Source organism: Papio anubis, chromosome 14 (assembly GCF_008728515.1).
Source record: "Papio anubis isolate 15944 chromosome 14, Panubis1.0, whole genome shotgun sequence".
NCBI classification, from domain to species: Eukaryota; Metazoa; Chordata; class Mammalia; order Primates; family Cercopithecidae; genus Papio; species Papio anubis.
In genome coordinates this window covers 47,551,233-47,579,059 of record NC_044989.1, presented here as the reverse complement: position 1 = coordinate 47,579,059, position 27,827 = coordinate 47,551,233, and the positions used below count along the sequence as shown (strand labels likewise).

The following is a 27,827-nucleotide window of genomic DNA, read 5'->3' as shown; positions in this document are numbered from 1 at the left end:
TTGTGTGATTAAACAAGTCGGTTAATGTAAAGGCCCTTCGAACAGCTGGCACTAGTAAGCATTCTGTGTGTTGACTGTAGCTAGCTGTTTTTCTTCTTTTTGTTTACCTGTTTATTATAAACTTTCTACAGTGAGCATGTGTGCCCATTTTTTCCTAGTTCAAATTCTCACTCATATTAAGACCTAGGCCAGTTATGGTCAAAGAGCCACAAGTACTTGAACCAGTTTCTCTGGGCCCCAGCTCAAGAGACTCAAGTTAACGGACCCTGCTTAATCCCACCTCCTTCGTAGCTCTGGGACTCTGTTTCATCCCTCTAGGTGCCAGTAGCTGTCTTTTTTAATAATAAAGATTTATTTATTTACTTATTTTAAATTTTTTTTTTTTTTTTTTGAGACGGGGAGTCTTGCTCTGTGGCCCAGGCTGCAGTGGCATGATCTTGGCTCACTACAACCTCTACCTCCTGGGTTCACATCATTCTCTTGCCTCAGCCTCCTGAGTAGCTGGGACTACAGGCGCCTGCCACTATGCCTGGCTAATTTTTTTGTATTTTTAGTAGAGACGAGGTTTCACCATTTTAGCCAGGATGGTCTCGATCTCCTGACCTCGTGATCCACCCGCCTCGGCCTCCCAAAGTGCTGGGATTACAGGCGTGAGCCACTGCACCCAGCTATTTATTTTTGAGACAGGGTCTTGCTCTGTCACCTGGGATGGAGGGTGATAGTGCAATCCACAACTCACTGCAGCCTTGATCTCTTGGGCTCAAGCAATCCTCCTGCCTGACTCCCGTGTAGCAGGAACTACAGACATGTGCCACCACACTCAGCTGATTCTTAATTTATAATTTTTTTTTTTTTTTTTTTTGGATACAAAGTCTCACTCTTGTCTCCCAGGCTGGAGTGCGATGGTGCCATCTGGGCTCACTGCAACCTCCACCTCCCAGGTTCAAGCGATTCTCCTGCCTCGACCCACTAAGTAGCTGGGATTACAGTCGCCTGCCACCACGCCAAGCTAATTTTTGCATTTTTAGTTAAGATGGGGTTTCACCATGTTGGCCAGGCTGGTCTCAAACTCCTGACCTCAGGTGATCCCCCGGCCTCGGCCTCCCAAAGTGCTGGGATTACAGGCATGAGCCAATGTGCCCAGCCAACTTTTAATTTTTTTTGTAAAGATGGGGGCCTTGCTTTGTAAAGTTGCCAGGCTGAAATTGTTTGTGTTTGTTTGTTTGAGACAGGTCTCACTCTGTTGCCCAGGCTGGAGTGCAGTGGTACAGTCTTGGCCCACTACAGTCTCCATCTTCCAGGCTCAAGTGATCCCCCAACCTCAGCCTTCTGAGTAGCTGTGTACCACCATACCTCATTAATTTTTGTATTTTTTGTAGAGACTGGGTTTTGTCATGTTGCCCAGGCTGATCTCGAACTCGTGGGCTTAAGTGATCCACCTGCCTCAGCCCTCCAAAGTGTTGGGACTACAGGTGTGAGCCACTGCGCCCAGCCAGAAGATTTTGTTTTTAGAGAAAGGCTCAGGAGTGTGGCTGGGTGTTGGACAGTCCCCTACTGGAGCAAAAGCAACCAAGGTCTCACTGTCCCAGCTGGAGAATAAGAAGGGTGGGGAGCAGCTGGGGTGAAAGGATGCAGTCAGCACTCATCAAGGGGTGTGCCGCGAGCAGGGGTGGAGCTGCATGTAACCCCTGGCTTTCCCACAGAGAGAGACTGAGGATGGAGGATATGCAGTTACCTAAGGGGCATCTCAGTCATGGGGTTCAGATGTGACCAGTGTGTGCATGAGCCCAGAGGCCAGGAGCACAGTTGTGAAAAGGCTGGAGCATGGCCTGGAGTTAGAGGGGCTGTCCCTCTGACTGTGCAGACAGTCAAATATCTGCACCAGTCCAGGAAGTTCATTCATTCATTCCTTCATCCAGCAAGCATTTCATTCATTGAGTTTGCAGATATTTATTGAGCACCTACTATGTCTCAGCTCAGGCATTGAGGGCTATAGCAGGGAACGCAACAGAGAGAAATCCCTGAGGAGCTTATCTCTAGTAGGGGAGACAGATGGCAAACAAAATAAACAAGTAAAATTTCCAGTGGGTTAAATAGTGATGAGTGCTAAGTAGAAAAACAAAGTAGGGAGGAGGATAGGAAATGTTGGAGAGAGAGCTGTGATATGAGCCCCATGGAAGTCCTCACTGATAAGGTGACGTTTGAGTCAACACCCAAGAGAGGGCGGTGATGGAATGAGTCGTGCAGGTGTCTGGGGAAACATGTGTTGGCCTTCCTAGGAAGCACAGCCTCCATGGACAGGAGTGGGGGGCCCAACCCTGGTAAAAATCCAATGGAAAGCCACAGGAGGAACAAGCACCTGGGTTGGGTTTTTCACCTTGCAAAGGAAAATACAAAGTGTTTCCCTTATGTGTGTTTATAAATGAAAACTGAGGATCATGATAAACTACATTCAGTAAAAAACAAGATATGTAATGTCAAAATCTATACCAAACTTCATCTTCTTTCTTCTAAGAGATTATTTGTATGAATTATAGATCATAGCATAGAATGGAACTTTGGTAACCATCTGGTGTTCATGTTTTGAACTTGCCAGATTAGAATCCACCAGGGTGCTAGGTTTAAAGATACAGATTCCAGCTCCCTGTCCCCACCCCTCATTTAGGGAAAGAGGCTGTGACTTTGTATATTTAACAAACACTCAAGGTGATTCTGTTACAGGAAAGTCTGGGAGACACAGATAGGTTTCAAAATGAGGAAATGGAGGCCCAGATATAGGGAATGTCTTGCTCAAGGTGGAACTGGTCAGTCAGGCAGAACTGGGAATAACATCTAGATTTCCCAACTCTGTTAGGCCAATGAAAGTTTTTTGCACAGCACAAAGATCGCTTCTGAAATTTAAGTTCAGGATACAAGACACAAAACATAAAAGCAGATGCCAGGTCAGACATCTATTAGGAGCACCAGATGTACCTGGGATGAATTGGTTACTGTGACTGATCACTAAACTCAGCAACCAAGGGCTCTGGCAGCCAAGTCTGCAGCAGAAATGAGTTGGGTTATTCCATTCCATTCATGGAGTCCAATAAAATGATGCATAATAATTTCATTTGATAAGAAAAGTTTTTTCCTTTAACAAATTTTAAAACCTTCCAAACCCTCAGCTTCCTATTATGACAATTACAAGAGAATAGGGAAAATAAGGAGGGAAAAAAAAGGCAAAAGGAGAGATCTATCCTGTCCCAGGGAGAATGATTTCTTCAGTATAATTTATCTCCTGTGGGTGGTCTGGATTCTCCACCCTCTCATAGGCCCTCGGTGACTATGTGTTTGAAGGGACTTCAGGATAGACTTCTTGAAAACAGGTCTTTCTCTGATAGTTCCTAACATTTTTCACAGTGTGGGCTGTGAGGCCTGAAAAGGACAAGCACGCTGAGACCCATGGTGAGTTGTAGGACCCTCTGGGCCTTTGTGGCCCACCTGGGAAGGGGAATATATTAGTCTGTTCTCATGCTGCTAATAAATACATGGCCATACTGGGTAATTTATAAAGAAAAAGAGGTTTAATAGACTCACAGTTCCACATGGCTGAGGAGGCCTCACAATCATGGAGGAAGGCAAGGAGCAAAGGCACGTCTTCTATGGCAGCAGGCAAGAGAGAATGAGAGCCAAGCAAAAGGGTTTCCCCTTATCAAACCATCAGAACTCGTGAGACTTATTCACTACCATGAGAACAGTATGGGGGAACCACCCCCATGACTCAATTATCTCCCACCGGGTCCCTCCCACAACACATGGGAATTATGGGAGCTACAACTCAAGATGAGATTTGGGTAGGGACACAGCCAAACCATATCAGGGAATAATAAAGCCATCACCTCCTGAAGCAGGTGGGTGTGATGCCCTCCTGAGCCCCTGCAGCTATAGCATCTGTGACGCACTGCCCAACTGGTCTGGGCAGGAGCAATGTGTTGGAGTCTGTGCACATGAGTGTGTGTGCTGGGCGTGCAATGAGCACCCTGCCACACATGTGGGAGCTCAGACACCACTCTCTTCCAGAGCCATGCGACAGTTTGACTCATCCATGACTGTAGCCGCTCCAGCAAAGCTGGACTCTTGGGGAAAGAAGTTTCTCTTCCCAAGCCTGCTGTGTGGGCCCGTGGGGAGACACACAATTGCCTTTGTCGTTTGTTCTTCCTGTGTGGGGACAAAAGCCCTTTCACTTGCTGTGGAATGTACAAGAAGTTCCCTGCCGAAGGGCTGCCAGGCACTGGCCTGGAATCCCACAAACGAGGGGTTGGGGAGCTGGCCGTTTCAGCCTGAGGCCCCCCGCCTCCTGGTCCTGCCACGCATCTGTGTGGTCAGGGACTGCCAAGAGGGTCTCCACCGTCTGCTTCCTCATCACTGTGTGCATCTGCGTCACCGCCACAACCCTGTCTTAATCATGGCCTGAGACACGCAGCCTGCCACAGGCTGGCACTGTGCCAGGCATGGGCTTTGCCAACTCATTCAACCCTCCCAACAAGTGCTGTTACTCCCACTTTGCAGCGGAGGGAACTGGCCTTCAGAAGGGAGGGTCTGGGAGGACAGTGCTGAGACTGAAACAGACAGGACACCACAACCCCTCACCCTGCACTCACAGCTCTAGAGCAGAATGGAGCCGAGCCTCAACCCTTGGTGTTTATGCTGTGAGCTGAAGTTTTAAGCAAAACAAAAATAGAGAACTTAGGTGGGGGAAGAACCCGCCAACACAAAACCACATAGTGGCACAAGTGGCCTTTTCTCATTGCTATTTACATCCCCGGGTGTTTCCATCAGCCTAGAGCCAGAAACTCACCACAGAGCAAGCAACTTGTTGCCAGAATGCTGTGGGGGCTGTGCTATTTTAGGAGGAAAGTTTTCCCAGGTGGCTATTGTCTGCATTTTTCTCACCAAGGTGGGGCAATTCATAGAGTCACTTAAGCCAACCACAGCGTTGAACTTTGCTCTAATTTTAAAATGTAAATGAGCAAGCGCCAATGGGAAGTGGCCAGGAGTAGACCGGGGCAATCAGCTCCCAGGGGAGCCCCAAGCGTCAACTCCCAGGTAGGGGGCAAGGGTGAGGCCTGCTGGGCGGGGAGTGGACTAATACAGAGGGCTGGGAAAGAAATGTGTGTGTCTAAAAGCAATTTGCATTAGGTCTTTCAGAACCCAAGTCTCTGGGGTGGATTGTACAATCTTGCAATCTTACAAGCAAGAGAGGAAGAAAGGAGAGAGGGGAGCCAGGGGAGAAGGGTGTGGGGATCAGACAGGCTTTTATATGTGATCTTGTTTAAGCAAGACTCTTATCAAAGAGTAATCCGAAACTTTGTGCTTTCTTATCACCCAGCTCCCTGGGGAATGGGTATATGACTTTTGAGTTCCACAAGGGAGGATTAAATTGCCTGTTAGAGATCAGAGCTCCAAGTAAGCAGACAAGGTTGATAGAGGTGGGTGCGGTGGGGTGGTTTACTTGTGTCCTGTGGAGATGTTCTTTCCCCTTATTATCTAGATTCACGTTTTCTGTGCACAAGCTGAACACTGAGGGCTGAGGAGAAAGCTGCCGTCTAGTGAACAGAGCAGCATTGGAAGGTGTGCCTGCTCTCTGCCCCACGCTGCAGATGCTGAGCAGGGGTTGGGACACCAAGGAATGAGCCATGCTGCACTGTTCAAGAAGGTCCAGTCCTGTGGGGGTTGTGTGAATACAGGACACTCTTTTTTTTTTTTTCTTTTTTCTTTTTTTTAGTCTAGGTCTCATTCTGTCACCCAGGCTAGAGTGCAGTGCCAAGAGCTGCAGGCTTCCACAACAACTGTTGCGGTACTGACTGAGTAGTTAAGTTAAATATTGAAAGCTGAAAGGGCCAGTGCCCTTATACAAAGACTGGAATGTAACAAAAGCCCACCAAGAGTTTTGTGTAGGCCTTTCCTGGGCCTTAAAGCATGACAAAATAATGGAGGAATTCTTAACAGGATCCATTTAGGATTAAACAAATCTTATTGGGGTTCTGAAGGGACTCCCCAGGCCTCCACAAACAAGTTTATTGGGAGCCTGAAGGAACTCCCCAAACCTCTGTGATTTAGCAGGAGACAAGATAAGAGTAATCAGCTGGGCACAGTGGCTCACACCTGTAATCCCAGCACTTTGGGAGGCTGAGGTGGGTGGATCACCTGTCAGGAGTTTGAGACCAGACTGGCCAACATGGTGAAAGCCCATCTCTATTAAAAATACAAAAATTAGCTGGGCGTGGTGGTGCATGCCTGTTGTCCCAGCTACTCAGGAGGCTGAGGCAGGAGAATCACTTGAACTTGGGAAGTGGAGGTTGCGATGAGCTGAGATTGTGTCACTGCACTCCAGCCTGGGTGACAGAGCAAGACTCCATCTCAAAAAAACCACAAAAACAAAAACATAAGTGTAATCACCCAAGCACCTGGATCCATTTAGATTAAGTAAATTTACTGAGGCTCCAGAGGAAGGTCTTCAGGAATCAGACCTTAGTTATAGATGAAAAGAAATTAATCATTTATGTCTTTTTTCTCTCTCTCTCTTTTTTTTTTTTTTTTTTTTGAGACGGAGTTTTGCTTTTCTTGCCCAGGCTGGAGTGCAATGGCCCGATCTCGGCTCACTGCAACCTCCACCTCCCAGGTTCAAGCGATTCTCCCATCTCAACCTCCTGAGTAGCTGGGATTACAGGCGCCCGCCACTACGCCCGGCTAATTTTTGGTGTTTTTACTAGAGACGGGGTTTCACCATGTTGGTCAGGCTGGTCTCGAACTCCTGACCTCAGGTGATCCACCCGCCTTGGCCTCCCACAGTGCTGGGATTACAGGCGTGAGCTACCTCGTCCAGCCTACTTATGTCTTTAGATGAATGTACTCTTACATGTAGACATATAGCTTAGAAGGTATATAAGCTCTGGAAAACTTTGTAATTTTGAGTTGTCCTCGCAATAATTTCCAGGTCTTCTCCTTGTAACCTGTTGCAGAAATAAAAACTCTCTTCCTCCCCAGTTCATCTGCATCTCGTTATTGGGCCATGAGAAATAGCAGCCCAACCCTCAGTTTGGTTCGGGAACAATGGCTCACTACGTCCTCCAATTCCTGGGCTCAAGAAATCCTTCTGCCTCAGCCTCACAAAGTGCTGGGATTACAGGTGTGAGCCACTGTGCCTGGCTGGCATTCATTTTAAAATGTCTATTAAATTGCTATTATGCAGCCAACAGTCTGTATAGTGCTCTGGGAAAAACCCTAAATAGCTGACAAATAATTACATGTGTATTTACTGTTTACCACTTTCACAGTTCTGTATTAAAGAATGAACAACTGGCCGGGCATGGTGGCTCACACCTGTAATCCCAGAACTTTGGGAGGCCCGGGCAGGTGGATCACCTGAGGTCAGGAGTTCCAGAGCAGACTGGTCAACATGGTGAAACCCCGTCTCTACTAAAAATACAAAATTTTAGCCAGGCGTGTTGGCAGGTGCCTGTAATCCCACCTACTCGGGAGGCTGAGGCAGGAGAATTGCTTGAACCCAGGAGGTAGAAGTTGCAGTGAGCAGAGATTGCATCATTGCACTCCAGCCTGGGCAGCAAGAGCAAAGCTCCATCTCAAAAAACAAAAAACCAAAAACCAAAAAAAACCCAACCACAGCAAGAAAGGTGGTAGAGCGCCACCTTTAGGTAGGAGGTGGTTAGGTTCTGCACTCAAACTGCCCATCTTTGAAAATAAGTTACCTCTCTTTGCCTCTGTTTTCTCACCTATAAAATGGGAATAATTTCTGAGGTGTTTATCAAGTTTAAATGTAAAGTGCCGGCCGGGCACGGTGGCTCACGCCTGTAATTCCAGCACTTTGGGAGACCGAGGTGGGTGGATCACTGGGGTCAGGAGTTCAAGAACACCCTGGCCAAATTGGTGAGACCCCCATCTCTACTAAAAATACAAAAATTAGCCGGGCGTGATGGCATATACCTGTAATCTCAACTACTTGGGAGGCTGAGGCATGAAAATGGCTTGCACCGAGGAGGTGGAGGTTGCAGTGAGCTGAGATCACACCACTGCACTCCAGCCTGGGTGACAGAGTGAGACTCTGTCTCAAAATAAATAAATAAATAAATAAATAAATAAATAAATATAAAGTGCCTAGCACAGGCCTGAAACATAGTACTCAATAGACATTAACCATTATTTATTATTATTATCATCATCATCATCATCATCATCAAAGACTCTTACCCCTGCCCTTCAGGTGTTCACAAGCTAACAGGGAAAGCAAATAAGGTGTGTTCTGAAATACGACACCAACTGCCCTGGTTATTGTTGATAAATGTGCTATAGATGGCAGAGAAGGATAAAACCCCTTCAGTCAGGAGTCATTAAAGAAGGCTTCAGGGAAGAGACTAAGAACTGGGTGGAATTTAGAGTTGGGTGGAATTCAGAATTGGGTGGAACTTAGTAGGTAAGAACGTTCTAACTGTGAATAAATAGCACACACAATTTATGGAGGCAGGAAAAGGCAAGGTGTGTTTGTGGGGTGCCCGGTTGCTTTGGCTTGGCTTTAGTTAAGGTCTCTATAGAAGCGTTGTGAAAAAATAAAAGGTGGACTGGTCACAGTGGCTCACATTTGTAATCCCAGCACTTTGAGAAGCTGAGGTGCGTGGATTACTTGCAGTCAGAAGTTCGAGATCAGCCTGACCGACATGGTGAAACCCCATCTCTACTAAAAATGCAAAAATTAACCGGGTGTGGTGATGCAGGCCTATAATCCCAGCTACTCAGGAGGCTGAGGCAAGAGAATCACTTGAACCCAGAAGGGGGAGGTTTCAGTGAGCTGAGATAGCTCCACTGCACTCCAGCCTGAATGATAGAGCGAAACTCAGTCTCAGAGAAAAAAAAAAAAGAAAAGAAAAGAAAAAGAAAAGTTGGACATTAGGTGAATCGGTGCCAGGTAGTGGAGTACAGAGTTTGAACTTTCTTGTGTGTCTGACAGGAAGCCACTGGGAGGGTTTTGAGAAGGAGTAGAATCTGCATCTGCCTCCCCCAAGAGCGATCTGTGCTCAAATATTGAGATGTCACTGAACCTACCGTCACCAGATCTGCAGCGATCCCTGGCAGCTTTGGCTTCTTGCCAGCTGGCATGCTGGCAGGCAGGGGCATCCAGTGTGCAACATGGCTTTTTCCATTTCTTCCACCCTTGGGGCATTTAGGACCAGTGGGGAAATGATCTGAGAATGGGGATGAGGTGGAGGAGGTTGCTGCAGGTCACCAGAAGGAGCTAAAATTGGTCTGAAACTGCACTGTCAGACATCAGTTCCTTGTGGCTCTTGGGCACTTGAACTGTGGCTGCTCCAACGAGGGCTGCTACACAGATAAAATACATACCAGATTTCAAAAACTTAGCACAACAAAGTACATCTCATTAATAATATATTGATTTTTTTTTTTTTTTTGAAATGGAGTCTCGCTCTGTTGCCCAGGCTGGAGTGCAGTGGCTCAATCTTGACTCACTGCAACCTCTGCCTCCCAGGTTCAAGCGATTCTCCTGCCTCAGCCTCCTGAATAGCTGGGATTACAGGCATGCGTCACCACGCCCGGCTAATTTTTGTATTTTTAGTAGAGACAGGATTTCACCATGTTGGCCAGGCAGGTCTCAAACTCCTGATCCACCCGCCTCAGCCTCCCAAAGTGCTGGGATTACAGGCATGAGCCACTGTGCTTGGCCAACCTTTCTTCTTTTTGATGTGGCTACCAGAAAATTTAAAATGAGGCCAGGTGATGGAGTTTCACCAGCCTGGCCAAAATGGTGAAACCCTATCTCTACTAAAAATACAAAAAATTAGCCAGGCGGGATGGTACGCACCTGTTGTCCCAGCTACTCAGGAGGCTACTACTGGGAGACGGAGGCTGCAGTGAGCCACGATCGTGCCCCTGCACTCCAGCCTGGGCAACAGAGCAAGGCTCTGTCTCAAAAAAAAAAAAAAAAAAAAAAAGAAAAGAAAAAGAAAATTTAAAATGTATTTGGGTGGTGTTATATTTTATTGGACACCATCAGTCTGGAGGGTTGGTTGATGTATGCCCTGGGTAGTTACTAGGGTTATAGCTGTACACCCATATTAGCCTGGGTGGAATGCCTGCCTGCTCAAGAAACCAGGCTCAGATTTGAACCTAGTCAGCATTATGCTTAGGATAAGAAGTTCAGGGCTGGGCGAGGTAGCTCATGCCTGTAATCCGAATACTTTGGAGGCTGAGGTGGGAGGATTGCTTGAGCCCAGGAGTTTGAGACCAGTCTGGGTAACAAAGCCAGACCCTCTACAAAAAACAAACAAATGGGCCAGGCACGGTGGCTCATGCCTGCAATCCCAGCACTTTGGGAAGCCAAGTGAGGCAGATCACCTGAGGTCAGGAGTTTTGAGACCAGCCTGGCCAGCATGGTGAAACTCCATCTCTAGTAAAAATACAAAAACTAACTGGGCATGCCAGTGTGCACCTGCAGTCCCAGCTACTCGGCAGGCTGAGGTGGGAGGATCACCTAAGCCTGGAAGGTCAAGACTGCAGTGAACTGTGATCATGCCACTGCACTCCAGCCTGAGTGACAGCAAGACACTGTCTCTCAAAAAAAAAAAAAAAGAAAAAAATTTAAAATGTTTAGTGAGGAAAGAGTGTAACCATTGCTGTGTATCAGTTCTCCACAGTTCTCCAGAATTTGGCTCCAGAATTCTAACTTTCAGTTGAGGCTAGAAGGTGGCAGGATATAACCTTGTGGGGTCTCTTTGAAGGAGGAAGTCTTTGCCCATGAGAGTAAAGGGAGAAGCTTCCGGGAGAAGCTCATGAGTCAGGAGCTGGTGGAGGGGCTGGGATCCACAGGCCTCTGAAAAACACCTTGTACACGAAGGAAATACGTCAAGCTGTTTTAAAAGATTATCTCAATTTCATAACTATGAATTATTTTATTTTCTTCCTATGCTTTTCAGGATTTTCCTAATCTTCTACAGTGAAAAATAACCAGAAGAAATGTTTTTTGTTTTGTTTTGTTTTGTTTTTTGTTTTTAAGAAAAGAGCAGCACTTTTTGGAGCGAGAGGGAAGCAGTACTGAGTTCACAACTGCTACTAGAAGGAAGCTGCTCGGGGAGGGGACTCAGACAAGATGCTGCAAGTCCCAGTCTTAATGTAAAGCAAATCTTAATGGAGAGCGGTTCTTTTTGTAGAGGCTGGGAAAGCTCCATCGAGCACCCTGTGTAGGCAGTCCTGACTGTTGAATACTGATGTAGTGTGGAAGTTAAGGGGATTTAGGAGTCATACAGAACTGGGTTCAAATTCTCACTGTACGGCCAGGCGCGGTGGCTCACTTAATCCGAGCACTTTGGGAGGTTTTGGTGGGCAGATCACTTGAGGTCAGGAGTTCAAAACCAGCCTGGCCAACATGGCAAAACACCGTCTCTACTAAAAATACGAAAATTAGCCGGGCGTGGTGGCACAAGCCTGTAATCCCAGCTACTCGGGAGGCTGAGGCAGGAGAATCATTGAACCCAGGAGGCAGAGGTTGCAGTGATCTGAGATTGCACCACTGCACTCCAGGCTTGGTAATAGAGGGAGACTCTGTCTAAAAAAAAAAAAGAAAAAAGAAAAAAAGAAAAAATTCTCACTGTACAATTGACCATCTGTGGGTCCTTGGCAGACCATCTACCATCTCTAAGCCTCAGCTTCCTCACTTGCCACAACATTGCAATATCTTTTAAGGTAGTAAATACTCAACAAATGCTAGCTATCCTTATCATGAAGATTTAGCCTTTCAAACATGCCAGGGATAGGAAATTGCAAAAAGATGCTGAGCCTCCACCATGGGTATTTCACTAGCCTTTTCAACCAAACAAAACCAAAAGGGAACAGGTTGCAGACAGGCTTGCAGGGAGATGGAAGCCTCAGCTCCATGAGGTCACTCAGCTATACACAAGCTGTATTCCAATGTTGCACTTTTACATTCCATTCTGAATGTTAAAGTCTCTGAATAAAGTCTGTGGTTCCAAAAGCTCTAATTAGGTGAAGGCAGAATAATGGTAAACATTTTCACAGTGTACTTATATCAACAACCTGCCTGGCACAGAGGACAAGAAAACATGCGTCACTCTTCAAACATCCTCACTAGTGTTAATCAGGGGCTCTAGTTGGCTCGATGCCAGGCCTAATTGGGCAGAATTTCACTGCCCAGCTCTGGGACAATCACAATGTGTTGCTTTATTTTTCTTTCCTTTTTTTTTTTTTTTTTTTTTTGAGACAGGGTCTCACTCTGTCACCCAAGCTAGAGTGTGGTGGTGCAATTATGGCTCCCTCCAGTCTCAACCCTACAGCTTAAGTGATCCTCTTGCCTCAGCCTCCCTGGGACTGCAGGCATGCACCACCATGCCCAGCTGATTTTTAAATTATTTTATAGAGACAGAGTATCACTGTGTTGCCTAGGCTGATCTCAAACTCCTAGGTTCAAGAGATCCTCAGCCTTCCAAAGCGTTGTGATTACAAGCGTTGTGATCCTCAGCCTTCCAAAGCGTTGTGATCACAAGCGTTGTGATCCTCAGCCTTCCAAAGCATTGTGATTACAGGCGTGAGCCACCATGCCCAGCCACAACGTGTTGTTTCATTGCTATTGGGCTCTACTGATGTTAATAATACATTGCTTCAGAGCTTTCCACGTTTTTGCTTGTATCTTTGTTCTCGGTGTTTTGTCTCTACTCAGAGACCAGACCATCCTTATGAGCCTTAGCTTGCTGTGTTTACCTGTTCTTTCTCCCCTAGTGGCATTTTCCAGACATGTTGAAGTAGTGGGTGGTAAGTAAGGACACCATTCGCAATTGGGCCCAGAAGTCCAACAGGAGGATTGTTTCTCTTCGGCTGCAGGTCACTATCCTAGGGCCACAAGCATAGGAGCCCTGATGGTGTATGGAAGAACTGAGTCAGCTTGCAGAGGACCTGGTGACTCAGAAAAATCACATGCAGATCACATACATTATCACAGTGTCTTAACCCAATGACTGTCAACCCAGTGAGCAATTTTGCACCCCAGGGGTCATTTGGCAATGTCTGAAGACTTTTTTGTTTTTTCCACAGGGTCTTGCTCTGTCGCCTAGGCCGGAGTGCAGTGGCGCAATCACAGCTCACTGCAGACTTGATCCCCCGCAGCTCAAGCCATCCTCCCACCTCAGCTTTCCAAGTAGCTGGGACTACAGGCACGTGCCACAATGCCCAGCAACATTTTAAATTTTTTTTTGTAAAGACAGGGTCTCCCATTCTTGCCCAGGCTGGTCTCAAACTCCTGGGCTCAAGTGATCCTCCCGCCTTGGCCTCCCAAAGTGTTGGGATTACGGACTTGAGCCACTGTACCTGGCCTGAAGAAATTTTTTGTCACGACTTGGGGGCAGAGCACACAACTGGGGATGAAACTACTATTGGCATTTAGTGAGTAGAAATCGGGTGTGCTGTTAACTATCCTACAATGCACAGACGGTTTTCCTGTTCCCCTCACCCCACATACAAAATAAATGATATGGGCTGGGTGTGGTGGCTCACACCTGCAATCCCAGCACTATGGGAGGCCAAGGCAGGTGGATCACCTGAGGTCGGGAGTTCGAGACCAACCTGGCCGTTATGGTGAAATCCCGTCTCTACTAAAAATACAAAAATTAGCCAGGCGTGGTGGCGGATGCCTGTAATCCCAGGTACTCAGGAGGCTGAGGCAGGAGAACGGCTTGAACCTGGAGACAGAGGTTGCAGTCAGCTGAGATCGTGTCCCTGCACTCCAGCCTGAGCGACAGCGCAAGACTCTGACTCAAAAAAAAAAAAAAAAAAAAAGATCTGGTTCAAAATGTTAATAGCAGTGAGGTTGAGAAACTCTGGGTTAAGTTGACTCAGCAATCAATGCTCTGCATTCTGTGTCCCTAATCCACATATCCAACATGGGGAACAATGCACACTCAGGCAGGTCCTGTCCCTATTCCTACACCTGTCCTTCTTAGTTCTGACCTCTGTGCCTTTGTTCACGTGATTCCCTCTGCCTGGAGTGTTCTCCTATGCACCCATCTGAACCCTGCCTTTTCTTCAAAGCTCAAGCATCTCCTCTCCTGTGACACCCTAGTCACTGTAACCTCTCTGACCTTCCTCACTTGCAATTCTTGGTAGTATGGCCTTGAGGGCGGAAACTGGACTTGGATATGTTTGTATCCTCCACAGCATTTAAGGCTCCCAGTATGTATTTGTGATAAGGTTCCCAGTATGTATTTGTTGAATAACTACACACCTCAGCCGTCCAAAATTTTTCCTCACTCTTCTATTGAACATTATTCCTGTATTTTAAGAAAAGTGGTTGAAAGGTAGAAGCCTTGATTGACTGAGCTCAGGAATAGCTCTGGTGGAATTGGATTTGATCTGCATGGCCCAGAGAGAGGAATTTTATAAATTTCTAACTCTTTAAGTGAAACAGCCACCAGTCCTTCCTGTAAAAAATCTGTGATGACATCTACAAGTCAACAAATAATATTACACTGTTTGCCAAACTGCATGCCCAGAAGCGGAACAGCAAGGACCCAAGATGACAAGCTTCTTAATTTCTCTAGTGTCAGAGCAACAGCTCTATCAGTCTAGAGGAGTCTGAAAAAGTGGCCCAGGCCACACCTTTATGACTTAGGATATTCGATATTTCTTTGATATTGTATTGCACAGTTTATGCTGAAAAATCGTTTCCTTGTGTGTGTAGTAGAGTGGGGTTGCACAGTAGGGGAGAAAAAAAACTTTTGAAGAAAAAGCATAGGCCACAGTGTCAGATGTATGAATGTGAGTGTTAATCTCAGTTCTGTTATGTTCCAGCTATGAGACTTTAGGCAATTTCTTAACCTATCTGAGCCTCACTTTAGTTTCCCATCTGTAAAGTGGAGATATAGCAGCTACCTTATTATGACCTAGTGTGGATTAATAATGCCGATTGGCTGGTACAGAGGCTGCTACATGAGTAAGCTTACATAAATGATATTTTTCTCTCCTTTACTTTCCTTCCCTCCTCAGCCAACAATGGCATGGTAAGAGCAACAGTGTTATAATACTTTGTATTTTTGAAGAATTTTTATGTCCCTTTGCTTTCTTTAAAGTAGCCAAGGCAAAGATTTTTAATTTGTCAGAAAAGACAATTCCAAGGTTGGAGTTGCAATAAAGTAATACAAATAATATAGTTATAATTTCTTACAGGTCCTCTCTGTAAACCTAGAAATGGGTTGGTTTCCTGAAAGCTAGCATTCCTTCCCTTAAACCTTCTCTTTTTCTTACCTTATTTTTTGTTGTTGTTGTGTGTTTGTTTTTAATCTACAGATAGGTGGAAAGGAACATTATTTTCTTATACATTTTTCCTTTAGGCAATCTCATCCACTCACTGGTCCATAATGACCATGTATACATAGATGACTCACAAGGATGTTCAGCGCTCTCTTCTGAGTTCTAACTGGCACGTCTAGCTGCCTGTTTATCATCAATGCACCCCAAGTTCAGCAAATAAAAATCGAACCCTGCAGCACTCCTGCTTAAAATGCTTTAATTCATCCCATTATTCTCAAGAAAAACAGGAAACTAATATAGCTGTGTTGTACGTCATCTCGCCAGTAGCTCTCTGACATCACCTTACATCAGCCCCCTGTGGAGGCCCAGTTAGAACCTCCGAGTTAATATGAAGATTATTTTAAGCTGAAGACATTTGAGGCTCAACCAATGTAGAAAGAAGCCTTCTCAGAGCTTCCCTTATCTGACTAAAAGCAGAAACTTTTGGGAAATGAGGCTGTCATGAATTCCTTCTTCAGAGCAGCTTTTACTCCCAGGAAGGAGATCAAGAATAAACCTACATAAATCCCCACTCTGGGGGAACTTTTATGGCCATTGAAGAAAATTGAAAGAACACTCATATCTGCATGAACAAGCATTATCACAACATTTCTTATCTTCCATTTGTTCTTGCAGAAACCCATTTGTCTTTTCTAAAGAAACTCATTTAGTCTTCTGATAAAGACCTCTTCTCTCCCTTCCCTTTTCCCTCCTAAGTTAGGAATTTAAGCCTCTAACTTAAATCATCTATTGTGCTACTTCTTTTGTAAGCTCCTGTGTGCATACAAATAAATGTTTCTTCCTGTTGATCTGTCTTTTGCCAGTTTAATTCACGGATTCCTTGATACTAAACGTAAGAGGATAGAGGAAAAGTTTTTTCCTCCTGACACTGCCTTGATCTCTGTGCTCTTACTCTGGCTTTTTTCAGCTTTTTTTTTTTTTTTTTTTTTTTTTTTTAGACGGAGTCTCGCTCTGTCTCCAGGCTGGAGTGCACTGGCGCAATCTCAACTCACTGCAACCTCTGCCTCCTGGGTTCAAGCAATTCTCCTGCCTCAGCCTCCCTAGTAGCTGGGACTACAGGTGTGCGGCACCACACCCAGCTAATTTTTGTGTTTTTATCTTTTATGTTTTTGAGATGGAGTTTCACTCTTGTTGCCCAGGCTGGAGTCCAATGGTGTGATCTCGGCTCACTGCAACCTCCGCCTCCCAGGTTCAAGCGATTCTCCTGCCTCAGCCTCCTGAATAGCTGGGATTACAGGCATGTGCCACCACGCTTGGCTAATTTTGTATTTTTAGTAGAGACGGGGTTTTTCCATGTTGGTCAGGCTGGTCTCGAACTCCCAACCTCAGGTGATCCGCCTGCCTCGGCCTCCCAAAGTGTTGGGATTACAGGTGTGAGCCACCGCACCCAGCCAACTTTTGTATTTTTAATAGAGATGGGGGTTTCACCATGTTGGCTAGGATGGTCTCGGTCCCTTGACCTCATCATCCAGCCGCTCCAGCCTCCCAAAGTGCTGGGATTACAGGTGTGAGCCACCGCGCTCAACCACGGTTCCTTTTAGTTTTATGATTTCTCCTGCCAGACCTCTGCCTATACCCTTCCCCTTGCCAAGAATGCTTTTTCTTTCCTCTGGCATTTATATAACTACTCTTTATCCTTCAAACTAGTTCAAACGGCAGCTCCCCAAGGAAGCCTTCTCTGACCTCCCAGTTAGAGACTCTTCGGGCATCCTATACTTTTCCTTTATAGTACTTCTTTTTTTTTTTTTTTTTTTTTTTTTGAGACGGAGTCTCGCTGTGTCTCCCAGGCTGGAGTGCAGTGGCCTGATCTCGGCTCACTGCAAGCTCCGCCTCCCGGGTTCACGCCATTCTCCCGCCTCAGCCTCTCAAGTAGCTGAGACTACAGGCGCCCGCCACCACGCCCGGCTAGTTTTTTGTATTTTTAGTAGAGACGGGGTTTCACCATGTTAGCCAGGATAGTCTCGATCGCCTGACCTCGTGATCCACCCGCCTCGGCCTCCCAAAGTGCTGGGATTACAGGCTTGAGCCACCGCGCCCGGCCTATAGTACTTCTTATACTAGCAATAAAAATATGTATGATTATTTGATTAATGTCTTCTACCCCGACAGACTGAAAGTTTCTTGATGGTAAGGGTCCTGCCTAGTTTTGCTCACCATTTTATTCTAAGTTCCTGACACAAAGTAGGCACTCAAGAAAAGAACTACTGAATGAATGCATGTTTAGAAGACAGAGGAGAAACTCCACATATGATAGACTAGAACTACTCCCTCTGGGATGCCCCTTTCAAGCCAAGGATGTGTGGACCCCTACATCACAGTTCTTTGAAGTCCAGTCATATAGCTGGGGCAAAGCAATCTCAAAATAGCCAGTACTACTGTGGGAAGAGCTGTTACTCTATCGGGGCAACTGTCCTGGCCAGAGATTAAGTGACAGTTTACTTGAGAAAGGTTGACCCAGAAAACCATCCTACAATATGCAACATGCATGAGAGAACCTGATCAAATCTAAAAATAGCTCCATCACTGGAACTGGAAAAACTTTAGTGAGGATTCAGCCTCTCTCCTTGCAACCCTTACCTCTATGGAGATTGATCTTTTTCACTGAACTACAGAATCCCAGAATGGTAGTGCTGGGAAGCCATCTAGTCTACTGCTCTCATTTTAATTTAATTTTTAATTTGAAGAATTTTTTATGGAGACAAGATCTTGCTGTGTTGCCCAGGCTGGTCTTAAACTCCTGGCCTCAAGTGATCCTCCTGCCTTGGCCTCCCAAAGTGCTGGGACTATAAGCATGAGCCACTGTGCCCAGCCTGCTCTTATTTTAAAATGAGAAAATTAGCTTCAGGGAGGTTTAGCTACTTCCCCTATATCACCCAGGCAGTCGGTTGCAGAAACGGCTCAGACAGGAGCTTTCTAGCTTCACCACAGTAATGCTTGGGTTTGTGATCTGGAAGACCAAAATAGACACCCTTTTATCAACTAAGACAGGTTCTAAGGTTAAGGAAACAAAGTTACCTACGGGGTCTACCTACTGGTGGAGGGTTCAGGACCCAGTTAGCATGGCAAACTGCTAAACTCCTGAGACTCTAAACCCCCTAACAATAAGAGATATCAGCCCTCTCCTAACACGAATTTACGACCCAAACCACTACAGCTCTGATTGGACAGCAGACCAGCCTTACAAATATTCTTTCCTGAATAAGCTACTGCAGACCTTAAGCCTTAAGCCAGTTTCAGCCAGCTTACAGAAGCTGCACACAAACTCTCTTTGTGTCCTTTAGTTCACCTTTTCGCATAAAGCGCCAAATTCCATCTGATTTTTATGCCAAAACCCTGCCCCAAAGTGAACATGGAATATATGTTACCTATATGTTTATCCATCCTGCATGCACTGGGCTCCCCTCATAATTATGTATAGCCTTTTCCCAGAAACCTGATGAATATGTATGACTCTGTTGTGTGATACAGGCCCTGTGAAGCATGAAACCCAAGTTTCCTTCTTCACTTCAAAGAGACAGGACCTTCTGTCCACACTGGAGACTTTCTCTTTCTGGGTTGCAAACCAGTATCACCAATAAAACTCTCCTTTCCACTATTTAGCCATCGTGGTGGTCTTTTGGGTAACAAGGTTGACACCACCTAGCTTTTAGGCACCTTGGATGCTGAAGACCCTGCAAGATTTATGTTCTTGTGGGTCACCCAAAGGGGAGGCAGGTGAGTGGGGGCTTATTTCCTACTTCTCTGGTTCATAGTCACAGTGAGCAAAAGTCTCAGCAAGGGAACCCAGGCAAACCACTCAAGTTCTGTGTGAAGAATACCTGGAACAGAGACTGGCATATGGCAAGATAAAGGATAGGAACTTGGGTTCCAAGGGTTGATCTTAGCTCTACCACCAGACAGCCTGGGTTATTCCTTGGGAAACATACTGTCCCTCTAAAATTTGTTATATGGGTTGCTAATACTGACTTCAGGCTATTGTGAGACTCAAGTAAGATAACGTACTAAAGACCTTTAGCACAATGTCTGACATCTGGTGTTCAATAAGTGGCAATATTGCTCAATTTCATTCCAATACAAAGTTACAAACATCTGTGGGAAGTCTGCTTCATAGACAAGCAATAGGGGAACACAGTAATTGTTTGGGAGGGGAAAACTCGGCACTCCTTCCAAATGACACATTCTTTCTTTAGATATATTAATACTTTATTTAAAAAAAAATTTTTTTTGAGACCGGATATTGCTCTGTCATCCAGGCTGGAGTGCAGTGGTGTGATCTTGGCTCACCGCAACCTCTGCCTCCCTGGTTCAAACGATTCTCGTGCCGCAGCCTTCCCAAATAGCTGGGATTACAGATGTGCACCACCATGTCCGGCAAATTTTTGTATTTTTAGTAGAGACAGGGTTTTGCCATGTTGGCCAGGCTGATCTGGAACTCCTGGTCTCAAGTGATCCGCCCACGTCGGCCTCCAAAAGTGTTGGGATTACAGGCATGAGCCACCAAGCCATTGAGCCCAGCCCTAGGTATGTTAATACTTTAAATCAGGTTGCAGTCAAGTCCTGCTGGCCAGCTGAGCCTCTTGCAATGACTTTGCATATCTGTGCTCAATCCATTAGTCATAGGATTTACACTTCAACATCTACAGCAATCTTTTTTTTTTTTTTTTTTTCTGACAGGGAATCTTGCTCTGTCACTCAGGCTGAAGTGCGGTGGCGAGATCTCGGCTCACTGCAACCTCCGCCTCGTGGGTTCAAGCAATTCTCCTGCCTCAGCCTCCTGAGTAGCTGGGCATGTGCCACCACGCCCGGCTAATTTTTTTTTTTTTTTTTTTTTGAGACGGAGTCTCGCTCTGTTGCCTAGGCTGTAGTGCAATGGTACAATCTTGGTTCACTGAAACCTCCACCTCCTGGGTTCAAAGCGGTTCTCCTGCCTCAGCCTCCTGAGTAGCTGGGACTATAGGTGCGTGCCACAACGCCCGGCTAATTTTTGGTATTTTTAGTAGAGATGGGGTTTCACCATGTTACCCAGGATGATCTCGATCTCCTGACCTCGTGATCCGCCCACCTCGGCCCCCCAAAGTGCTGGGGTTACAGGCGTGAGCCACCGTACCCAGCTAGAGCAATCTTAGTTCCCTCCTTCCCAAATTCTCAAGTGGCCTATCCCTGTAACATCCAGCCACAGACAAAGAGCAGTCATCATTATTAAGAACTTTGGAGGCCCTGATTTGAGACAATTGAAGGGATCCAGAATAAGCCATTGTAGCATAAAAATTATTGTGAGCTGAAAGCATTTGAGGTCCTGAAGTCCCTTATCTTCCTAAAAGCAGAGGCTCCCAAAAGAACTCTAAAGAACTCAGTTGTCATAAATCCCCTCCCTGGGAACAACTCTAATCTTGAGAGAGAATTTGGCAGCACACCCAAAGAGACATTATCAGAAAACTGTCATATCTCCCATCTGTTCTCCTAAGGGCCCATTTATCTTTCCTCAAAGTCATTTGTTTTTCCATAAATGCTCTTTCTCCTCCCCTTGTCTAAGAAGTCATTTATTTTCCTAGTAAGTATTCTTATCCCACTCCGCGTCACCTATTAAGGTGGTATAAAGCCCTAAAGTTTATCCACCCCTTTGAGTTGCATTTCTTTGTAAATGCCTGTACATGATTAAAAATTCATCTTTTGTCTTGTGAATCTGTTTTTTGTCAGTTTAATTTTAGGCTCCCAATTACAAAACCTAAGAGTAGAGGAAAAAATTTTCTTCCCCACAAGGTCAACCTCCTGTTCATAAACTAAAAACACAAAATACATAAAATAAATATAAGAAAATGTAAGTTTCTCAAGATGTTACTGGAAAGGGATCCTGAGCCAGACCCCAAGAGAAGATTCTTGGATTTTGTGCAAGAAAGAATTCGAGGCAAATCCATAAAGTGAAAGCAAGTGTATTAGAGAAACAAAGAAGCAAAAGAATGACTGCTCCATAGGCAGAGCAGTCCCAAGGGCTGCTGGTTGGCTATTTTTATGGTTATTTGTTGATTATATGCTAAACAAAGCGTGGATTATTCATGAATTTTCCAAGAAAGAGATGAACAATTCGTGGAACTGAGGGCTCCACCTGCTTTTAGACCATATAGGGTAACTTCCTGATGTTGCCATGGCATATGTAAACTGTCGTGGTGCTGATGGGCGTGACTTTTAGCATGCTAATGCATTATAATTAGTGTATAATGAGCAGTGAGTGTATAATGACCAGAGGTCACTTTTGTCACCATCTTGGTTTTCGTGGAATGTGGCCGGCTTCTTTACCACAACCTGTTTTATCAGCTAGGATTGCCTAACTTACTGGGAATGCAGCCCAAAAGATCTTACCCATATTTTACCCAGTCCCTATTCAAGATGGAGTCACTCTGGTTCAAACACCTCTGACAATTATGACTATTTTGGTGTTTTGGTTTTTTTTTCTATCCAACATCAAACTTTTTCAAAAGCCATTTTCTGGTGTCCTTGCTTTACTGGTGCCTAAACATGTCTGTCTATTGTGCAATCCAGCCTTGGGCATTGTTAGTCCTAATTTTGCAAACCTGGAAATAAAAGGTAGGAGTTCAGGGTACACAGTTGGTAGAGTGGAGTGAAGATAAAGCTGAGGTTTATTTGACTTCTACTATACATCTTTAGTGAATTCTTTAGATTATTCCAGTTCATTGTGATCAAGGGGCCAACGTAAATATTTTTGGCTATGATTTTGGGGAACATGCATCTTCAAATACCTCTGAACAATAGGAGTGAAAAGGTGTGATACCATTTCTCTGCCATCATAAAGGTCATAATCAGAACTTCAATAACAAAAGATGGGTTAACAAGAGAAAACATAACACACTTATTTAATCAAAGTTATACCTGACCTGATGGATTTCAGAAGTGAAGACTCAAAGAAGACCCGAGGGAAAACTGTCCATTTCTATGCTTAAATTTGATGAAAAATGGACAGTCATATAGAAATGTGATTGCACAGAAAGGGAACAATCTAATAGTAATTGACCAAGTAAGGAGATTTAGCAGGGCCTGTCTAGACTCTTCTTGGCCTCCCTGTATGACATTTCTGTCATGCGCGGCCATGTGAAGAGACCACCAAACAGGCTTTGTGTGAGCAATAAAGCTTTTTAATCACTTGGGTGCAGACGGGCTGAGTTCAAAAAGAGTCAGCGAAGGGAGATAAGGGTGGGGTCGTTTTATAGGATTTGGGTAGGTAAAGGAAAATTACAGTCAAAGGGGGGTTCTCTGGCGGGCAGGAGTGGGGGTCACAAGGTGCTCAGTGGGGGAGCTTTTTGAGCCAGGATGAGCCAGGAAAAGGAATTTCACAAGATAATGTCATCATTTAAGACAAGGACCGGCATTTTCACTTCTTTTGTGGTGGAATGTCATCAGTTAAGGTGGGGCAGGGCATTTGCACTTCTTTTGTGATTCTTCATTTACTTCAGGCCATGTGGGCATATACGTGCAAGTCACAGGGGATGCGATGGCTTGGCTTGGGCTCAGAGGCCTGACAATTTCTTCCTCATGGGTAGAGGTTAGCACCCCTGCTGGAATCAAAGTCTTATGATCTACTTTCAGACAATGTAGGTCAGAGAATTTCTTTATGTTCAGTTCTTACTTGGAAAGATGGGGGAAGATAGGATTAATATTTCTCGGTGTTACGGCTGGTGTTGGGGAAGAGGGGAGCTGGTTTCTATTACCCACCTTGTGGAAGAGGGAATCTAGTTTCTATGGCCTGCCTTGGGGGAGGAAGAGAAGCAGGAGAAAGAAGGGTAGGAGAATGTCATGTCAACCTAAAGAAAGACACTGGAGAAAAATATCTCAAAGTATGTTGAGTTTATTCAGGAATGAGAAATGAGAATTATAACCTGGGTGCACGGAATGGCAAGCTACAGATGCATCAGGTGAGGGAAGGGTAAAGGGAAGCCTTTATTGGCACAAAGGGAGAGGTTCCCATAAGATGCTTAAAAGCAGAGTTCATTGGTTTCAGAGGCTCAAAGAGTTGTTGCCCATTCATTGGTGGAGATGTTATTACTGGGTAAGTGTCCTTTTGAGAGCACCTTTTCTGAATTACTGCAGCCCTAATGAATGTCTAGTAATAAACCTTGTCATAGAAATATATGAATCCATGTGAAAAGTACAAGCTGTGCAAAGCAGGAGATGTGAGAAGGACATGAAAAGATTTCTTGTGGGATTTTCAGGAAGTCCTTGGAAACAGTTCTTATCTCAGACATGGAAGCATAAGCCCCCACTTCTTCATGCCTTCCTGGCCTTATTTTGTCTGGGTCTGACAAAAGTGATTTCTTCCTGGTATCTGCAACTTTCACAGTCAGAAAGAGGCTTTGCTTCTGAGGCCCTTTCAATGCCCTTCAGTTCAAAGTATTCAGCATACCAAAGCACCATACTTTGGGGTATCACTTTGTGAGCCCCAACAGTAGAATAAGCTTTTAGAAATGGAATTTTTAACTCAAAGCCTATGAATACTCTTCCCGGCCCCGCCCCCTGCTCCCCAGAGACAAGGCCTTGCTCCGTCTCCCAGGCTAAAGTGCAGTGGTTCCACTGTGGCTCACTGCAGCCTCGAACTTGGACTCAGCTTCCTGAGCAGCTGGGACTACAGGCATGTGCCATTACACGCAGCTAATTGTATTATTTTTACTTTTTTTTTTTGAGATAGAGTCTTCCTCTGTCGCCCAGGCTAGAGTGCAGTGGCACAATCTCAGCTCACTGCAACCTCCACCTCTTGGGTTCAAGCAATTCTCCTGCCTCAGCCCCCTGAGTAGCTGGGATTACAGGTGTGCGCCACCACACTCGGCTAATTTTTGTATTTTTAGTAGAGATAGGGTTTCATCATGTTGACCAGACCAGGTTGGTCTCAAACTCCTGGCTTCACATGATCCACCTGCCTCAGCCTCCCAAAGTGTTGGGATTACAGGTGTGAGCCATTATGCCCTGCCTTATTTTTACTTTTATTTATTACGTGAAACCTTGCTATGTTTCCCAGGCTGGTCTTGAACTCCTAGGCTCAAGAGATTCTCCTGCCTCAGTCTCTCAGAGGGCTGGGATTACAGACATGAGTCACCACACCACACCACTATGAACAGTTTTAACATCTGAATGTTTCTAAATTATCTGGTAGTATTTTCTCATTTCTTAGGAACTCAAAACTCTTACTTCTTGTTTCTGCTTCTACATTTTGTTTGTTTTTTGAAATTATGGTTCTGTAAATCATGTGTGTTTGCCTGTCAGAAACTGCTAGGACCTAGTTATTGTGTTTCAGAGGAGAGTCTGAAAGGCCTGGTCTGGGTGCCAGAAGTGTTGTCCAGAAAAAAGACCTGGTAGACAAGATTGGAGGTTGACTGTCTTCCAGTTTAAAGGCTAGAAGCCTGGAAAAGGAGCTGGTCTTCCACTGTTTGTGCTGGGAAGTCTGTGAAAGCCTCAAAGGGTGATGTAGAGACACGGGCCTGCAGGTTTCTGTGGTTATTTCTTTGTTGAAGGAATTCTATGGGATGGAACCTGGAAACATCTTTGGAGTGGGTAGGGAGAAAGTAGTGACCCACAGCCTCTGTCCAGTTTTGTACTCTCAGAGTCATATACCTGCAGATATTTATTTTTGTTTGTTTGGTTTTTTTTTTTTTTTGAGTTTTCCTAAAGGCACAGTGTTGGTATCTACGTTTGCACAGGACCCATGGATGAAGCTGTAGCACTGAAGCTTATGGTTCTTGTTTGTGCAGCTGTAAATAAGAAAAGCCTTTGCTCTCCCCACAGAAGAAAAGTAACTGGCCACTTAGGGGGATCTGCTTGCAACTGTAGCCCTGCATACTTGTGGTTGCCTTCTTTGCAGAGAAGCTTGGTTAATAGTGTAGGTGAGGCAAAACTTTTTCTCTATTCTTTTGTGTTCTGTGACTGAAGCCTATGGATTCAACTGACAAAAGGCAGATTAACAGGAGAAAAAAGACTTGCAAACTTAATGAACGTTTTTAATTTTATGTGCAAGAATTACACAGAAAACAAGTGAAAACCCAAAGAAGTGGTTAGACCCAGGGCCTATATGTTATTTTAATAATGGGCAATAAATTGTGGAGAAGTAACTACGTAAAGGAAAAGGGCTTGGGCTCCCAGTGGAAACAAATTTTGGGAAGGTAAATATATGGGGGAACTAATTGTAGATAAGAATTTTTTAGTAAGGTTTGTTATGCAGACTCAAGTCGGGTGCAGACTGAAGTGAGAAGAGTCACGCCAGGTGATTAATAGTCTTCTCTTCCTGGTATGGAAGAGAGGGAGACACTCTTACAAACGAGAATTTCTGTTACTTTTACAAAAGGGAACCGTATGCTCTGCTTTCAGAAAGAAAGGGGGAGGGCAGAGAGTTCTTCCTGAGCCTGCTGGTTCTTAATTGCCGTCAGCTGAAGATCATCCTAATGCCAAACTAGTATATTTTGGGGTGGCATATTCTGATCCCCTTCCACAGATTGTAGGAATCTGTCACTTTTATTCATTATAGGGATCTCAGGAGAAGGAAAGGAAATGCAAATAGGTATCAAGATTTTTTATATATATATATATATATAAAAGATATACATATATATATATATAAAATATATACAAAAAAGTATTTTTTTTTTTTTGAGACACAGTTTTGCTCTGTCCCCAGGCTGGAGTGCAGTGGTGCGATCTCGACTCACTGCAACCTCCACCGCCTGGGTTCAAGCAATTCTCCTGCCTCAACCTCCTGAGTAGCTGGGATTACAGGTGCACACCACCATGCCCAACCAGTTTTTGTATTTTTAGTAGAGACAGGGTTTTACCATTGTATTTAGTCAGGGTTCCCTTAGAGGGACAGAATTAATAGGAGATATATATATATAGAGAGAGAATATATATATATAGAGAGAGAGAGACACACACACACACACACACACACATATTATACACACAAGGTCCCACAATAGGCTATCTGCAAGCTGAGGAGCAAGGAGAACCAGTCCAAGTCCCAAAACTGAAGAGCTTGAAGTCTGATGTTCGAGGGCAGAAAGCCTCCAGCATGGGAGAAAGATGTAGGCTGGGAGGCTAGGCCTGTCTCGTCTCTTCACGTTTTTCTGCCTGCTTTATATTCACTGGCTGCTGATTAGATGGCACCCACCCGGTTAAGGGTGGGCCTGCCTACCCCAGCCCACTGACTCAAATGTTAATCTCCTTTGGCAACGCCCTCACAGACACACCCAGGATCAACACTGCATCCTTCAATCAAATCAAGTTGACACTCAATCCTGATCTAAAGTGATCCATCTGCCTTGGCCTCCCAAAGTGGTGGGATTCCAAGCGTGAGCCACCGTGCCTGGCCAGTACCAAGCTAACATTAATAATTAGCAGTCTGTTCTAAAAATACACTCAGAATTTGTTTTAATCAGGTATGGTAAGACATGCAGAGAAATGATTATCATGAAGAAAGAAGTTTGCCCTCACAGATGCCTAAAGACACTTGGCATGCTACACAGAGAGGCATGGGGATGCACCCAGTCTGGTCAGGAGGCAGAAGTGGGGAGCGTGGCCCAGAAGCTTTACTGGAGTTTTCACAGGAAGGAATGAGCCAGGCAGGGTAGGTACACTGAGAAAGTTTAGGAATGGATAGTTTGAATAATTTCAGGGGGCTCTAGGCTATAGGGGTGTTCCTTTGTTGTTCGGTGCCTGGCTTTGGAGTGATTTAGAGTGGGGAGAATATTGGCCTGATGTGTGAGAGTTTGAAAAAGGAGATGATTTGGGTGTGGGCTCTGGGTTGATTGGTTTGTATATTAAACATTTGTATGTTAAACATTAGCAAGCCCTGGGAGGAGCCGTCTCTTTAGGATCAAAGCGTCAAACGTCAGAGCAATAAGAATACAAAACAGAAGAAAATATAATCAATACCCAGTCATAAAAATATGCTAAGGAAAACTACTATGAAATTTTGTTTGTTTGTTTTTAAGATGGAGTCTCACTCTGTCGCCCAGGTTGGAGTGCAGTGACGAAATCTTGGCTCACTGCAACCTCCGCCTCCCAGGTTCAAGCGATTCTCCTGCCTCATCCTGCAGAGTAGCTGGTACTACAGGCCACATACCACCACGCCCGGCTAATTTTTTATATTTTTAGTAGAGACGGGGTTTCACCATGTTAGCCAGGATGGTCTCGATCTCCTGACCTGGTGATCCGCCTGCCTCGGCCTCCCAAAGTGCTGGGATGAGCCACCACGCCCGGCCTATTACTTCACTTTCAACATCCATGGAAAATGTCTAATTGTCATCTCTCTGGCAAACTTTGAATATCAGCAGTGATTGTGTTGTTTTGTAATCAAAACTTAAGCATAATTTTCAAGATCCTCAAACCACTTTAAGATATTAGGCTAATATAATAGAGTATTCCATTAGTTAATGAGAGCTCTTTGGTTACAT

General features: G+C 45.0%; 1 long non-coding RNA gene across 1 annotated transcript in view; it reads left to right on the top strand.

The window, feature by feature from the left end:
• Nucleotides 1–4,222: 4,222 nt before the first annotated feature.
• Nucleotides 4,223–27,827, top strand: part of LOC103876925 — a 34,421-nt gene continuing 10,816 nt past the window's right edge. The window contains exon 1 of the long non-coding RNA XR_636389.4: nt 4,223–5,085. This is a non-coding gene — a long non-coding RNA (uncharacterized LOC103876925). The remainder of the gene's footprint in view (nt 5,086–27,827) is intronic.